Source organism: Watersipora subatra, chromosome 6 (genome assembly GCF_963576615.1).
Source record: "Watersipora subatra chromosome 6, tzWatSuba1.1, whole genome shotgun sequence".
Taxonomy (NCBI): Eukaryota; Metazoa; Bryozoa; class Gymnolaemata; order Cheilostomatida; family Watersiporidae; genus Watersipora; species Watersipora subatra.
Window position 1 is genome coordinate 28,078,414 of NC_088713.1, and position 17,439 is coordinate 28,095,852.

A 17,439-nucleotide genomic window follows, 5' to 3' on the forward strand; every position below is an offset into this window, starting at 1 on the left:
GACTACTTACTGGAGGGCCTGATCTCCAATGCTATCGCATTTCTGATCAGGTCCGATCGTAACGTAGCCCACCCCTAGCCTTCCTTAGGTGTCTCCCCCAAGCAGTTCGTGTTTCGAAGCCAGAGCAGTTCTGGCGGAAGGATCCTCCTTATGCCAACCAGGCAGGCATCAAGCGTAGGCAGTTTATAAGAATAAGTATAGTGTATTTAGCGTATATCAGTACATGTATAACTTCGTTTTGACAGTATAAAATTCGTCAGCAGAATCCCAAAGGGTTGGCTTATGCCTTCTCCTTTTATACTATTTGCTCCGCCCACAATTATATAACATTCATTGTTTCACATCAGGCCTGTGAGGCAGGCCCAGACAATAGGCATAATGGTGTGCTAGCAGGCCTGTGAAGCAGGCCCAAAAATGTAGTATTATGTAACAGTTTTACCAGGGTATTATATAACCGGTTAAGAAATATACATAAGTGACTAGGCATAATGTAGTCTCAAGCACAAACATATGGTTTAGTATAGTCCCGTCCTCCACAATATGTTTTATATAATTATGGTGCATATATGGTTTAACTTTCCAGCCAATTGGAATGAATATTGATTCTAACATGGTTGTGGGTTACGTGAACTTTAATATTTATCCATGATTATATCTATGCTGAAGTTGTTTTAATATATTTACTAAATTTCTGTATAATTTTGAACTTCAATGCTCTGCGTGATTTCAGGACTTGGATCTTGATCTATAAGGTTGTGGTCGCTTTATATAACAGAGTGGAAATGCAATTTACATTGATAGTTATATATTATTTGTTTTTTGATTCGTATTAAGTTATAAAATAAGAAGGTGAATAATATCAACCTCTGGTTCCTTTATTTCCAATGGTAGTTAAATATGCATTCAGCAGAATAGCTTCCTGACTTGCGTATACCCTTAATCGAGACGCGTAACCTGGCTTCTCAAGTTGAAAATTTATTAAAAGTCCACCAGCGAGGCACAAAGACAAATCATGAGCTTTGAAACCACCTTTTCTCACAAATATTTTCCTTACGCTCAAAAAAACTTAACCATATTTTAAGTCCACCAGCGAGACACAAAGACAAATCAGAACCTCTAAAACCACGTTTTCTCATAAATGTTTTCATTTTACTCAAAAAACTATATTTTTAAAATTTCAACATATATAGCACTTATTCTCACAGGTCTTTGTTTCCTGTTTTGTTCAAAAGCTCACTTTTTGGTACTGATCCACTGTAATAGTTCAGCCTTACTAGAGACTATTTCATGTACTGATCCACTGTAATAGTTCAGCCTTACTAGAGACTATTTCATGTACTGATCCACTGTAATAGTTCAGCCTTACTAGAGACTATTTCATGTACTGATCCACTGTAATAGTTCAGCCTTACTAGAGACTATTTCATGTACTGATCTACTGTAATAGTTCAGCCTTACTAGAGACTATTTCATGTACTGATCCACTGTAATAGTTCAGCCTTACTAGAGACTATTTCATGTACTGATCCACTGTAATAGTTCAGCCTTACTAGAGACTATTTCATGTACTGATCTACTGTAATAGTTCAGCCTTACTAGAGACTTTCATGTACTGATCCACTGTAATAGTTCAGTCTTACTAGAGACTATTTCATGTACTGATCTACTGTAATAGTTCAGCCTTACTAGAGACTATTTCATGTACTGATCCACTGTAATAGTTCAGCCTTACTAGAGACTATTTCATGCACTGATCCACTGTAATAGTTCAGCCTTACTAGAGACTATTTCATGTACTATACCTAAAATAAAGCTTTTGATGAGGGAACCAAGGTAAAACAAATGAATTTAATTATTGTAGAAGAGACCATGCGTATGACTAAATTTTACCCATTGTCGCTATAGCGACAGTCGGCACTTATACATTATTGAGACAATGATAAGCAATTACCAACATGGCGTCTACTTACTAATGCCACTATATAAACTGTACTAACCAACTAGTGTTATACTGCCCCGACATAATGTATAACTCATTCTTGGAGCCTGTATGTCTACACGGAATTAGATGGTGCCTGACCTAGTAACATGTCTGACACTTGCTGAACTTATCTGTTATACTGCAAGCGATTATTTTCACCTTCAAACATTACATACTGATGAAAATGTCACCTCACATTGACAATGATTCAACATAGAGGTATCTTTGACATATCCACTGTCTATCACTTGACGCTAGCATGCCATCATTTGCCTCACCTTATGCATCAACTTCCACTCAATGCTGTCCTACCATCTTTTACTGGCCTTGACACAAACTGCCATAGTCCTTATAACCATAAAGGGCTTGCAATTTAAACTCCAACACCATACACCTGTGAAGGATTCACCGCAAACCCTTTACTCTCCCACATTGAACCAACTGCATTGTTTAAAGATGTAGTTGAGTCAAAATTTAAGTTGATCTTAAAAGAAAGAATTTTTTTTTCTCTATCAGTTGATATGTTGTTTGTTGTGTTACGCGATCGCATTGCCAAGATATTTGAAGATTAAAACCGAAAAAATCTGATCGCCGTAAAAACGCTCAGGCCACAAAAACGTGCCCAGCCTCACCAAAAATGATGTCACGCGTTTGGCAACCTGTCTCTATCTCTCGTATTCACATCGGCTATTTGCGATAAAAGTCTAGTCTAACGCGGCTCTATTGGCATATATCTTATTTTGTATTTGCTCATGTTGGCTAGAATAAAATTTTAAATCCTGCTACAGATGCATTTTTATGAATGTTTCAAAGGCCTCAAATAACGAAAATTGAAAATTTGTTCTACTCACTTTCTCCAAATGTTGTTTAAACATTTGGGTACCGACTACCAATTCTACCGGTCTATGGTAATTCTGTCAAGTCACTTTATGTAGAACGCGGTCTTTGTATCAGCAGTTTTGCAGCTACCCATACAAACGATATACAGCCTCCCATAAGCCCCGCCCACATTATGTCGCCTATTACATATTGCCTACGTACTAGTTTCTTACTAGTAGCAATGATATACAGCTGTATACATTGCTGTATATCATTGCTAGTAGTATTCTTACCGAATACTAAATTAGTGAAAATAAGCAAGCCACCTCTTTGAAAAGAATATAGACAGGGAAAGAGTTTTAAGGATGAGAAGTCTGCTGCAAACTGGATTTGAACTCACATTCTCCAGTTCTGCGGACACCCATATACCATATCCGATTCACTACAATATTCTGCAAATCATGTTTTGCATTATCTTCAACAATATTATTTTATTATATAATTTTTACAAGCAAAAATATTTTCATCTCGGCATAAAGCTTTTATTAAAAATATTCATCAAGTCGTGGCCACTCACATAGTATTAGCTGATACAATAAGACAAATTCATCTACTGCAACAAACTCAAACAAAACATCATCCAGCACGCATTCAAGTCTCGATCTCTCCTTTATGGCAGTTTCCACACTGACAAAGCTTCTTCGGCTGGTGGGACGACATAAACATTCTGTAATCAGTAAAACAAGTAAATGTAAACAAAGTAGATGCAATAAATATGTCATTCATAGATATGTCATTCTAAAGCGTATCTATTGACAGCTTCCAAATTGGGAGTTGAATAGATTGCGAGTGTAATTTTAAAAACGAATAAACATTTAATAAAGGCACAAGCACGCCAAGCCAACGATTCGAAGCTTTGGTTCTGGAAATTAAAGATTTGCAATGATCAATCGATTTTACCCACTTCCTACGAGTGAAAATAATTTGTAATCATGACTCTAATTTACCAAAGAAAATTCGAAAAAAATATTATAGCTAGGTAAAACGGCAGATAAGCTATGAAACGATGATTGGAGATAGCAAAGAATTATCATTTTATTAATTAGTACATGTATTTATGACTATAAGAAATATTACATTTACTAAAGTATAGAAGACTCTAAGTTAATTTACCTCTATTCTGTCTTCTTCTGCAGCAAAACGCTGCTGACGCCTGTCAGCTTTGGCCATAGGCTGTCTACTCTAATATTTTACTTAAAGTTGCTCAGAAAACTCTGAGTAGCGGTCGCTCGAACTTGAAGCCATTTTAAAACTATGTATAACTTAGTAATTGTTGAAACGCGTTGAATCAGAAACAATGAGAATGAATTCTCTATGATGAGAATCTTCGAGATCACAGACAACGCGTTTTACGAGTGATAACATTTATTACGGCCTATATAAAAATTTCGCACGCATGATTGGCTAACGAATCGACCTCGTTTTTATCGCTCGTGGTTTCGTTTCAGATAACAAGCTTGTGACGTCACGAAATTGGCACCCGCTGGAACGTGAGCTTTTTAACAGAGGGCCTCATTCAAACGCATATATCTCTGGACAGGGTTGGTCTACAAAGACAAAAATGGCATCAAATTGTAGCTGATGTTTTAGCCTTTTATGGGTCCTAATTTCATTTTTGACGCAACTACATCTTTAAGTACATGTATAATGGAATAAATATTAATATACAATAAATATATATGAGATACAATTCAAAGTTTTCGAGTACAGCCAACTGCATATGATGAGGCTTTCCTTGGTTCTGCCTTTCCATTGCTTGACTTGCCTCTTATACTGCTCTGCGTTTCCTAGGCTCTGCGTCCCTCTATTCGGGGTCGGATGGCCATCTTCCGCCAGCCCTGCAGCTGGTCGGTCTTTGGCGCCAGCCGGTTGTTTTATTATTGTCTGGCAACTGGCTACTCATACGCCCTGCCGGCTCAATGGCATCTCGTTAGGGCTGGCATGAGTCCTGCTCAGCTGTGCCGGGCCAGTCTCCTATCAGCTGCTTGGTCGGCTAGCCATGTGGTGGGTACTTGCCTCTTTGTCCGGTCATCCATTACACACCATTACACAAGCTCTATTCAATGTATTCAAGGGAGTTGTGTCTAAGGTCTCCTTTATAATACCAATATAATAATGTTGGTAACTCCAAAACAGTTTGACCTGGTTTGTCAGACACAGCATTGTAAAAAGGTCGGCGCCCAGCTAGAAGTTGTTATAGAATATCGACGGGTTGCTATGATATGTCGATGATTTGCTATGGCATGTCGATGAATTGCTATGGTATGTTGATGAATTGCTATGGTATGTTAAGAAACTGCTATGGTATGTTAAGAAACTTCTATGGTATGTTGAGAAATGTTTAGGGTATTTGGTGTAATTTGTGTGGTGTGTTGTGCAATTTCTACGGCACGCTGCCGAATTGCTATGGAGTGTTAAGAAATATTTATGGCATGTTGAAGAATTGCCATGACATGTTGAAGAATTGCAATAGTATGTTGACAAATTAATATATGGCATGTTGACAAATTGCTATGGCATGTTGATGAATTGCTATGGCATGTTGATGACTTGTTATGGTATAGTAAGAAGCTTTCATGCCATGTTGATGAATTGCTATGGCATGTTGAAGATTTGCTATGGCATGTTGACGAATTGTGCAATTGCTTACATCGAGAAACAGCAAAAGGTTAAACATAAACAGCCTCACATAAGAATTATTTAGTAGATTGCAGCTAGTAAACTGGTCTTCATTTGTGGATGTTTCATCTGTACCTGCAAGCACTTTCCACTTATAAAATATTTTGGTGCTGAGAAGTGCCTAAAAGCTCATCTATCACTAATGTGATTCTTGTTGGAGTTATAACCCAACAGTTGTTATCTCTGATTTCCTGTAGGAGTTTCCTTCATCCCCTTGTTAAAAAACATTTTAACAGATGCAAAATTTTTTGTAATAATTAATAATTTAAAACGGCTATATCTAGTATATCTAGATTTTGTAGCAATAGATATAGGTAATTTGTTCACCCGCGTAAGTTTGAAACATTCAAGAACATCTAACGTTTCATCTGTCCTTTTAAGCATGTTCTCAACATATTAATGTATTTTAGCAAGTTATTCAACTAAAATCTAGCTGTAATCCAAAAATGTTTTATCTATGATCCCTGTTTGCTGACAAACTAAACTACGACAGCAAAGCATAAATCTATTGTCAAGAATAGAGCTAAACCAACCTGCCTTTGTCAATCATAACTATTGGCACTTACCTACAAGAAGTTCATTAAACGTGTACAGAAACGAAGAAGTTTGAAAACCGCCATGTTCTGCTGTGACTTTTAAATAGAAAAACCATTTACTGGTTCGTCTTTGGCAAAACTATAACTTTTTTTGTTTTGTTGTAGCAAATAATAGGGGAAACCTAATTGAGGCATCCTTTTTATTAGGTTTTTTAAAAATGGCGATCTGAATATCTGAAAGATAGATAGATGAATAGGTACAGGCAGAGATGAGCACTTGAATTAATATGCTTACTCAAGGGAGCTCATCAGCTCAACTCTAAACAAATTGAACTGAATAGATTTTCTGGTCCCTTTTACTGATTTTAGAATTGATTGACTCGGCACATCCTACCAGTAAAAATTGAATTGGATCGGCTCTTTACTGTCATCATAGGCGAATTGAAATTATTCATTCTCTACTTTTAGTAAACAAAATGACTCAACATGCATTAATGCTTTACTTTATCATTACTACAATATATCTATTATTATTACTACATGTACAATATATCTATTATTATTACTGCATGTACAATATATCTATTATTATTACTACAATATATCTATTATTATTACTACAATATATCTATTATTATTACTACAATATATCTATTATTATTACTACAATATATCTATTATTATTACTACAATATATCTATTATTATTACTACAATATATCTATTATTATTACTACAATATATCTATTATTATTACTACAATATATATTATTATTACTACAATATATCTATTATTATTACTACAATATATATTATTATTACTACAATATATCTATTATTATTACTACAATATATCTATTATTATTACTACAATATATATTATTATTACAACAATATATCTATTATTATTACTGCAATATATCTATTATTATTACTACAATATATCTATTATTATTACTACAATATATCTATTATTATTACTACAATATATCTATTATTATTACTACAATATATATTATTATTACTACAATATATCTATTATTATTACTACAATATATATTATTATTACTACAATATATCTATTATTATTACTACAATATATATATTATTATTACTACAATATATCTATTATTATTACTACAATATATCTATTATTATTACTACAATATATCTATTATTATTACTACAATATATCTATTATTATTGCTGCATCGAGAAAAATGCATTATAGACAGTTAAATCCTAAGTAAATGGATCACTTATTTGAAACGTGCAGAAGCAAGGCTATGAGTGCAGTACTATGTCATTAGCCACACATGTCTCCAGAATACCTCAATATCATTGTGTATATTATATTGGTCAATAATATGTGCTGCATACAGATATAATATCATTCTATGGTTTACCTTGCACTGACAATAAATTTACTTGTTCTGTTTTTATTGCAGTTCAACTAAATGTTATTATTTTAGTTACGTATCATTTCGTTAGGTCAATATGGGCTAATCATCCATAAGGGTGCATTTATTTTTATGCTTGCAATGTCATGCTTATATGTACTGTATTTACCCACTTGAACTCATCTGCTAGGAAAGCTTTTATAACTGCTCGCCATGTAATGATTCGTACATGTGGCTGTTCAGGTGATCAACGCATGGTTCTGGAGCTTCATTGATATCCTTTAACTTGGAGATGAGTAATGTTCAGAAGAAACAAGTTGTTTCTTTTTGAGCGCGTGCAATTCAAGCAGCAAGGAAACCTTCGTACTACCCGTCCACTAGTATAATAATTATGAGGCCCAAACTGCGCAGTAGCATTGCTAGTCAAGGCGCTGGGCCACAAGTTAACAGCAAGCAGCCAGAAACTATTTAGTCACCGCTCAACAGGTACAGCTTTAGACGTGCCCTCATGCTGTACCTGTTGAGCGGTGAATAAATAGTTTCTGGCTGCTTGCTGTTAACTTGTGGCCCAGCGCCTTGACTAGCAATGCTACTGCGCAGTTTGGGCCTCATCGTTATTTCTTTTCTTTTTCTTTTTTTTTCTGTTTTCATACTTTTTGATGAAATAAAACAAACAAACAAACTAGTGGTGGAACTTGAATACTAACTATAAGCCATTTATTAACACCCATAGTGGCCATTGTCAAACTCGACATTCCATTTATCTAAGAGAGCTAAGTCAAGTAGTAATTGTTCCCCTTAATGGTGGTCGCTGGCCACTACCCATGTATGTTTCAATTGACCAGAAAGCCTTTACAAAGGCTCGCCTTACTACATGTACAAAATATTGATCGCAGATAACAGTGTCAACAAGATCACATAATTTTTTCCCCAACAAATTACAAATATTATTGTTAATTTAAATGGTTATTGTTTTGCCAAAGACGAACCAGTAAGTGTTTTTCTATTTAAAAGTCACAGCAGAACATGGCGGTTTCCAAACCTCTTTGTTTCTGGTTTAGGATGAGGTTTAGGTTGAAGAGTTGTAAACTTGATAAGTAACTGCATTATACAATAACTTAAACTGCATTAAGTAAACTTGATGCAGTTTTAAATTGCAGCAACTTAACTAACTCAACTTCTACTAGTGAGCTTCTTCAACATTAGGCCTAAAATATTTCTTACTGATATATTTTTATATTACAGAAATGGGTGTATGCATTTTAGTCCTACTGTAAAAATAATAACATTTGTCTTTCAAAAAATCTATCAAAAACTTAAACATTGCTTTTGTTTGTTCAATTTGTTGATTCTCACAGATAATTGTTTATCGAACTTGAAAAACTTATATACCAAACTAGTAACAAAATATCAAATGTTCGCAATAACTTAAATGCGTCTGAATGAGCAAAAATTCCCACAGTGAAAGAGTTAATATTTGTTACACAAACAGTGAAATGGCTTAGCTAATGCGTGTGGTTAAGTTAGTGGTTGTGGCTTATTCTTATTTTTATACATTGCAATAAATATTTGTCAGTATTGAAAAAGAATTGATTTTGTATTTTTGAGTGAATTGAACTGATTTATTTAAGTTAGGATAGCTATAGAATTTAGCTACTTCAGCTACTTAGCTAGTAATTCAATACTGAATTGAATCAATTCTAGCATTTTTTATCATACAAAATAATTAAGAATTAAACTGTCAATTTCCTGAAGAGAATTGAATTCAGTCGAGCCATTTTTAAAGCCTTTAAACATATCTGGGTACAGGAAAGTACAGGTAGGTACAGGTAGGTACTGGTAGGTACAGGTAGATACATTTAATCACAGGTAAGTTTGAGTAGGCACAGGAAAGTACAGTTAGGTACTGGTAGGTACAGGTAGATACAGTTAAGTACAGGTAGGTTCGGTAGGTACAGGAAAGTACAGGTAGGCACAGGTAGGTACAGGTAGATAGATTTAACTAGAGGTAAGTTTGGGTAGGTACAGGAAAGTACAGGTAGGTACAGGTAGGTAGAAGTAGGTACAGGTAGGTAGAAGTAGGTACAGGTAGATATATTTAAGTACAGGTAGGTTTGGGTAAATACAGGAAAGTACAGGTAGGTACAGGAAATTACAGGTAGGTACAGGTAGGTACTGGTAGGTAGAGATATGGATGGATAAATAAATATGTACCATACATTTTGGACTATCAACCGCACCCCTATATAAGCTGCATCTGCTTTATTTTCCAAAAAATGATAATAAAACAATACATAAGCCGCACCTTTGTATAGGCTACAGAACTCGGGTTGGTGCTTTTTAACACGGCAGTAACTTTCCTGTTTAAAATAAAACAGTGCCTAACAACACTGTTTCGTATTAACTGACGCTTTTTAACCTAGTGTCTAACAGAACAGTATCGTCAGGTATTGTTTCGTTTTTTCTTTTACCGCTAGAAGCGCACTAACCAGAGATTTCTGTTAATGCGCCTTAGCGGTGAAAGAAAAGCCACAGAATAGCCACAGCCTTTTATAAGTCGCATGGCTCAAATCATCAAAAAAAGTAACGACTAATAGTCCGAAAAGTACATTAGACAAATAAACAAATAGATAAGTAGATACAAGTATAGTAATAAAACCATTTGAGAATTATTCCTATGATATCTCTAGGGAAAGACCCCAATATTGTGGAGGACTGGGACATATACCAACTATTACGCACGTATATATATCCTCACTAGCACTTGCCTGAAATTCCTGAACTTCCTTTCCATTATATAATCGTATTCCTGAACTGCCTTTCTATTATATAATCGTATGCTTATCCTGTGTACAAATCCTATTATATCCTGTGCATCCTTTGTGTTATAAATAGACAGGTGGGCAAAACTAGACCACTATATAAGCCAGCGCAGTGAGTACACAAGTTGTGCTTGATATCACTCGATCTTGTGAACGCATGTTTTTAAAGCTATCATTAATAAAACTATTATATACTCGCAAGAACTGATTATATTGACGCCTGCCCGGTTGGCTCAACGATTACACAAGCAGGCTCATTGTAACCATCAGACGGAACTGCCCGGGTGGCTCTATAAAGCTAGGGGTCGATCCACGGCTTTGTCTAGACTTGATCGGGTGTGCCATGGCATAAGAAATCAAGTCCTAAGGCAAGCCGCTAGTGGATCCAGACTAACCTGAGATAGAGATCCAGAGGGCAGGCCGGGGTTTGGTTTTGGAGCAAGCCTGACTACCAGGATCTTGTCTTGGACTGATTTGATTGCTCTTGGCAGGTCAATCAGGCCTAGGACAAGGCAGGCCAGTAGCTCAGGTTGCGTCTCCCTTGTTAGGAAGTAAAGCTGACTCAGGTACTGGAGTCAGATCCTTTACACTGGTGACAGCAGTGGGGTATGCTGAACCCACAACGAGACAACTAACAGGGACTAAAGAAGACGCAAGTATGGCCAGACGGGCTCGCAGCGCAGAACGACCGAAAGCTTTTCGAACGGAAGGACTAGGACGTCTAGAGTGACTGACAGGCGTCTTGGAAAGACTGCTCACCAACCAGGGAACCCAAGGACCACCTGCACCCAGAGAAACGTTCAGAGCCCTAAAATACGATGGGAGCCGCGATGTAGAGGCCTTCATCAGACAATTCAACGACGTAGCCATTGCAAATGACTGGGGGCCAGGATCCGCGCTGCTACACATCCGAGAGAGACTGCGAGAGCAGGCTAAGGACTGTGAACACGGGCAGACCATACACGCAGTGTTTAACAACCTCCGCAGTATCCATTACTTATAATGGAGAGAGACTGGGGAAACCGGTAGCGACCAACACTAGAGTGGTACAATTGTTAGAAAAAAGGGCTCCCCGGGACAAGGCCAAGTCAAACAAACACAGGCCTAATTCTGCGGGACAGAGTTTTTGGGTCAGGAGTAGAAGTGAACCACCCAAGGGTAGCTTTCCGTTAGAGACCAGACAGAAACGCCAATCGCACACTCCGCTAACAACGAACAAGAGCAGACCAGGGCCGATGCGGGCCTGGTCGGTAAATCTACAAACAATTCCCGCCAACAAGAAAAAAGAAGACAAATTGTTCGAGATAAGGAAAGACCGAGAAACCGTCGAGGGAATATCAGAAGACATCTGGTACTCCCCTGCCTCCTACGAAAGGATGGAGGCCGCCGAAGACCGCCAGAAAGGGGAATGCCGGCTCTGTTGCTTCCAAAATAAGGAAAGTCGTGTGGTTAGGAGACACATACGGCAGCATTATTAGCGCTTCTGGTGCAAATGCCAAAAGAACTCCTCTTCATTCTTCAGCATATATAAACATCAGAAGAAAGCCAAAAATCCCCAACTACACCCCAGCGTCGTGTACCAGGTAGACCAAGAGTGGTATGCTGATTTTTGCACATATATGAAATAAAAGGAATGCCCCCGTTTGGAGCCTGCCTTCCCGTGAAGGATGAAAACGGATGGATTCGAGGCAGGAGGGCCGGACAAAAACGGTCAAAGGCCAATTCACTAGAAGGGAAGGGGTGGGCTGACCGGGAGAACCGCCAGGAGGACGGGAAGAGTGGCCAACCCGATCTCCGCGTCCACCTAAACCGCTGCAGAGCCACTGAAAGAAGAGAGATGGCCGACAAGCCCCTCCCACCAAGATATGCAATCCCGAGGTTGAGTCAGAAGCAAACGATACCCACCAGTCGGAGGGTAGACTCATGACCTAAGGGAGCTCTCGCAGAAAGCCGAGAGATAACAAGAGTAGGCGAGGCCACCCTAGAGATCCATGTCGATGCCGAAGACATCGCCGGGGTCTATTCCGAAACCGGTGCCAAGGCCCATGACCCTGTCGGCAGAAAAGCAGAAAGAACCAATGAGGACCCACAACTCAGACAGGAGGAATATACCTGCAGGGCAGAACGGAAAGAGAAACGCTACCAACGATATAGCCGAATGGCCAATGAGCGGCATAAGGAGGCCCAACGATTGAGAGCCCACGCTCGACGATACCGATAAACACTCCTTTAATTGTTTATCCCTAGGCCAAACAATTGGGGCGGGGAGAGTGTGGAAGACTGGGACATATACCGATTATTACGCACATATATATATCCTCACTAGCACTTGCCTAAATTTCCTGAACTTCCTTTCCATTATGTAATCGTATTCCCGAGCTGCCTTTCTATTATATAATCGTATGCTTATCCTGTGTGCAAATCATATTATATCCTGTGCATCCTTTGTGTTATAAATAGACTGGTGGGAGGAGCTAGACCGTCTATATACATGTATATAGAGCTAGACGTCTATATATATAGACATCTATAGAGCTAGACGTCTAGACCATCAGACGGAACTGCCAGGGTGGCTCTATAAGGCTAGGAGTTGATCCACGGCTTTGTCTAGACTTGATCGGGTGTGCCACGGCATAAGAAATTAAGTCCTAAGGCAAGCCGCTAGTGGATTCAGACTAGCCTGAGATAGAGATCCAGAGGGCAGGCGGGGTTTGGTTTCAGAGCAAGCCTGACTACCAGGTTCTTGTCTTGGACTGACTTGACTGCTCTTGGCGAGACAATCAGGCCTCGGACAAGGCAGGCCAGTAGCTCAGGTTGCGTCTTCCTTGTTAGGAAGTAAAGCTGACTCAGCTACCGGAGTCAGATCCTTTACAATATTATACTCGTCATTACATAGAACAACTCATCCATGACAATCTCAACCATAACAGCTCTATGACAGCTCCTTTATTGTGAACTTCTGTTGCTGCTCACAGTTGATAGTTTAGTAGCAGTCTAGAGTCTTACTAGGAGGTAAATCATAATTGGCTTCTGGGAATCGCTGACTCAGCCCAGACACATGCTTAGCTAGTTGATGAGCTGTAGTGGACTTTCTACCAAAGATAAGGCAGTGTCACTGTTGTGAACCCTGCTCTTTCATAATCAGTAGATCATACCACTATAATTGATGCATAAGAACTGTTTACATTAGTGTGGTGATTAAATGGTGGCCTATGATTTTAATGCTGCCGTAGATAACAGCAGTTAGGGTACGAATTGTTCAAATTTTGCAATGCCAGTTGACCAAACTTTCCCTAAATGCGCAGTGGGTGTAAAGCATTATTATTTTGCTGTGTAAAAATACTGCCAACAGTTCTTGGTCATTATGAGAAACAACACTTTTGACTCTGTTGGCTATATCACAATGCGCCTACAGACTGACTTTATTCAGTTGAGAACATTATGAGAATGACACTGGAATAATGAGTAGCTACACCATGACCTTACTAGTACCCTTGCCAGTCCCAAGCACCATGAGAGATTGTCATGAGTAAACAGTAATATCCTTATACATGTATCAGCATGTAATTATCTGGCGGCTGTGTAATTACAAGGTAATTGAGTAGTCTAATGGATAGCTCCCTGGTCTGTAAAACAAGGTTTCTGAGTTCAAGCCCTATGAGAGGCACCTTTTTCTGCTGATACTATTACCGGGATTTTGGATAGACGAACAGAAACAACCTTTATTATAGTAAAGATTGTCGGTATAATATGCTACGAGCTTTTATAATGTTTTCAATGAAGTTCTATTACAATACTAACATAACGATGTCCAGCAACTCTGTGAGATAGTTATTATCAGAATAACAAATCTATAATGTTAAATTAATAAATCCCACTTCATCACCATTCACATTTGTGTATGTGCGCATGTGTGTATGTGCATGTGTGTATGTACGCGCATCTGTTAGTCTTTGTAAACCATCTAAATTTCTGCAGTTTTTGGCCGACTTGATCCAAACCTTCTATGGATATGCTGCTTGTCTTCTACCAGACTACCCAAAATACTTGGTTTGTAAAATCAATCCGCTTCTTGAAAACCAGCCTCGTCGACGTCCATCTGTGGGCTATCGCTCGGCATCTCCGGGTATCACCTGATTTGTTACTAACACTCTACTAATAGACAGCATTAGATGAGTGCCTGCCTTTTGATACACAAATATAACTGTAGCCTGAGGTCTGTGTTCGTAGTTTAGGTTGGTAGGTTATATCTACCGACCTTTTGCTATATGACAGACGGGATCATATAAAGGTAGGTATAAGGTTGCCACATGAGAATTCTAATATGAACATATAGTATACAGTTACCATTATACAGCCACATTGTACAGAGCATACAGAGAGTGTCAGTCACCTCTGATACATATCACCTACTATAATAGTAATACTGATCAGTACACGAGCTTTGAGAGATACACAAGTTATAAACACTTTGTTCAAATACAGCAATTGACTAAACTTCATTGAATGTAAGTGTGGCAGTAACTCTTATAGGTCTCATATAGTAACTACTCAGTCTGAACATGGAACAATGTCAGGAAGTAGATCAATATTGAAGTTTGCATGTGCAGGTGTTGATGTCACAATCATTGGGCATTTGAAATTATTATCATCTGATGTTCTAAATTGAAATTAACAGTCATCTGGCTGTCTTCATCAGTTGTGAGTATTGCTTCAATATGGAGATTGTCTTCGTATGCCACTGTCAATTCTATACTGGATACGTGATGATGCTGTCATAGGAATAAACTAATGCTCCACTGGGTCAAGTGTGACAGCCAATCAGAAAGAGATGGCGCACTCCCTAACTGATTTGTATCTGCCTTAACTGACAGGCACTTGTTTATGCTCACTTCAATTGCTTACATTTGGTAGATCGTTTCTCTACTGCCTGATGTTCTCTTTCTACCTCAACCACTCTGTTTTGGCATGAAATAGGACTCACTTCAAGGTATTTACTTGACTTTTGTATTGTTTTGAATTTTTTTTTTAGTTTTAATCAACAACTAATACTGTTAGTTACAGCAGGTACATGTACTGTATTTCTTGTACCATAAAGAACAGTGAAAAGCCTAATATTTACTACCTAATCGATGCTTTGCCCTTTAATATGGTGTTCCCCATGTGGGGATTGAGTTCTAAAATCTGTTGGGTGACTTTAGTAATTGTATCGAGGTCACTACTTTGCGAACCAATTCTCGACAAAACAATCAAACTCCTGCTAAGTATACAGCGCAGGTGTGCTGCTAATTGCTATATACTGTTTAATAAGCCATCTAAAATGGCATCCATAAAGGGACACACAAATGAAGCTCAGCTTAAACTTGGGGCAGCGGCGAGCAAGTTACGCCACCATATGTGGGTGGATTGTTGGTGCATGGGCTAAGGTAAAGCCAGCCTCAATTGTCAGAGTTTTAGAGAAAGCCGGCATTAATGTTGAACCACAACCAACCATCGAGTCTGACTCAGACAATGGTGAGAAGTAACCCAGAATGTTGGACAGAATGTTGAAAGAAGAGTGAATATTTTATTCAATGAAGTTTACGGTTTTGCTTAACTTGTTGTTTTTAAATGCATCTTATAACAGGGACCAGGGATAATAATACTTATAATACCAGGGAATTGCTTCTATTATTGCCTTTCAGAGATATAATAAACATATTTCCTTATTGCTGTTGTTAAATTACATACATTACGGTGGGTTAGGCCTACAGCTTTAATTAATATTTATTTTACTGTTGTAAAACATAGGTAGTAGTATATAGGATAGTTGTCTCCAAGCCCGTATTCCCGTGGGCAGCTGGCCGGCTGAGCTGCCCCAACTTTTTAGGAACTTTTCGCGGCTAAGTACAGTCAAACTCTGATAACTCATCCTCAGATAAAATGTACCATTTCATCTCAAACATAAGGTTAACTCGAACGGATTTGTTTGGTTCGTTCGCACGCAATGATAAATTGCTTCAGATAACTCGACCTCAACATCATTTATTCGAAAGGTTATTTGCCCAACGGCTACAGAGACAATTTTTATCGATGTAGAATATCACTTTATTCTAAGCCATAGAGACAAACATCAACTTTTAGTAGTTCTTAGGCGTAATTATTATCATCATCAGTGGCAAAATATTCTTGTTAACGACTTTTATAAAGGTTTGAAAATATCAAGTTTTACCAAACATTAGCTTGGCCATGTCCCATCAAAAGCGTGGAAACCTCCAAATGAACTTAAAATAAAATCTGCAAAATTGATCATTGTTAAAACGCTCAAAAGAAAAATATGTCTTTTTCTGAGCGTTTTAACTGCGGTCAAGTTTTGCCTATTTTAATTTAAAAACGTCTCGTCAGTCACATTACCTAAAACAAAACAAATCTCAAAATATAGAAAATTGTTGATACTTTCCGATAAAATTTTTTAAAACTTTACATGAGCGGCCCGGCAGAGGCCCTACATAAGAGAAACCGGTTGGGGGTTTACACCGCCCCCTTCACACCCCCAGGTGTTCATAACTAGTCGCCTAACATTAGCCGCCCCAACTTGCAACCAGTGAATACAGGCCTGGTAGTCTCTGTCAATTCCTGCTGACAGCCACTTTTTCAACAACCAGCACTACCCTTTCTGTTTTCCATTATCACTCATTCCATTATCAGGTCGTAGGCTGTATGACTGGGGAATTTTAGTTTTTTAAAATGCATCTTATAATAGGGACCAGGGATAATAGTACTCATAATAGTACCATGGAATTGAGACTGCGCCCTGTGATATGATGAACTATATGGTAAGGAAAATACTGTATTTATCAGTAGATACACCTAGTGTCCTTCAAGTTATATAAACTAGCAGATGAAGAACTAGTTTTATGTCATAGTAATACTACTTGTTGTTAATCATTTATTAGTAATCTTGTACACTGACTGATAAAAGTTTTTTTGGTTTAAACAACAGTCTCCTATTCAAATGTACATATGCACCATCTACTATAAAAACTGCCATATATAGTAAAAGCATTTTCTGGCAGTTTTTAACTTAGAGCAATTTCATTTTTAGCAGTACATGAGCTACCTGATTTTGCACTTTCTGTAATATAACATTGCCTACTAGTTAGA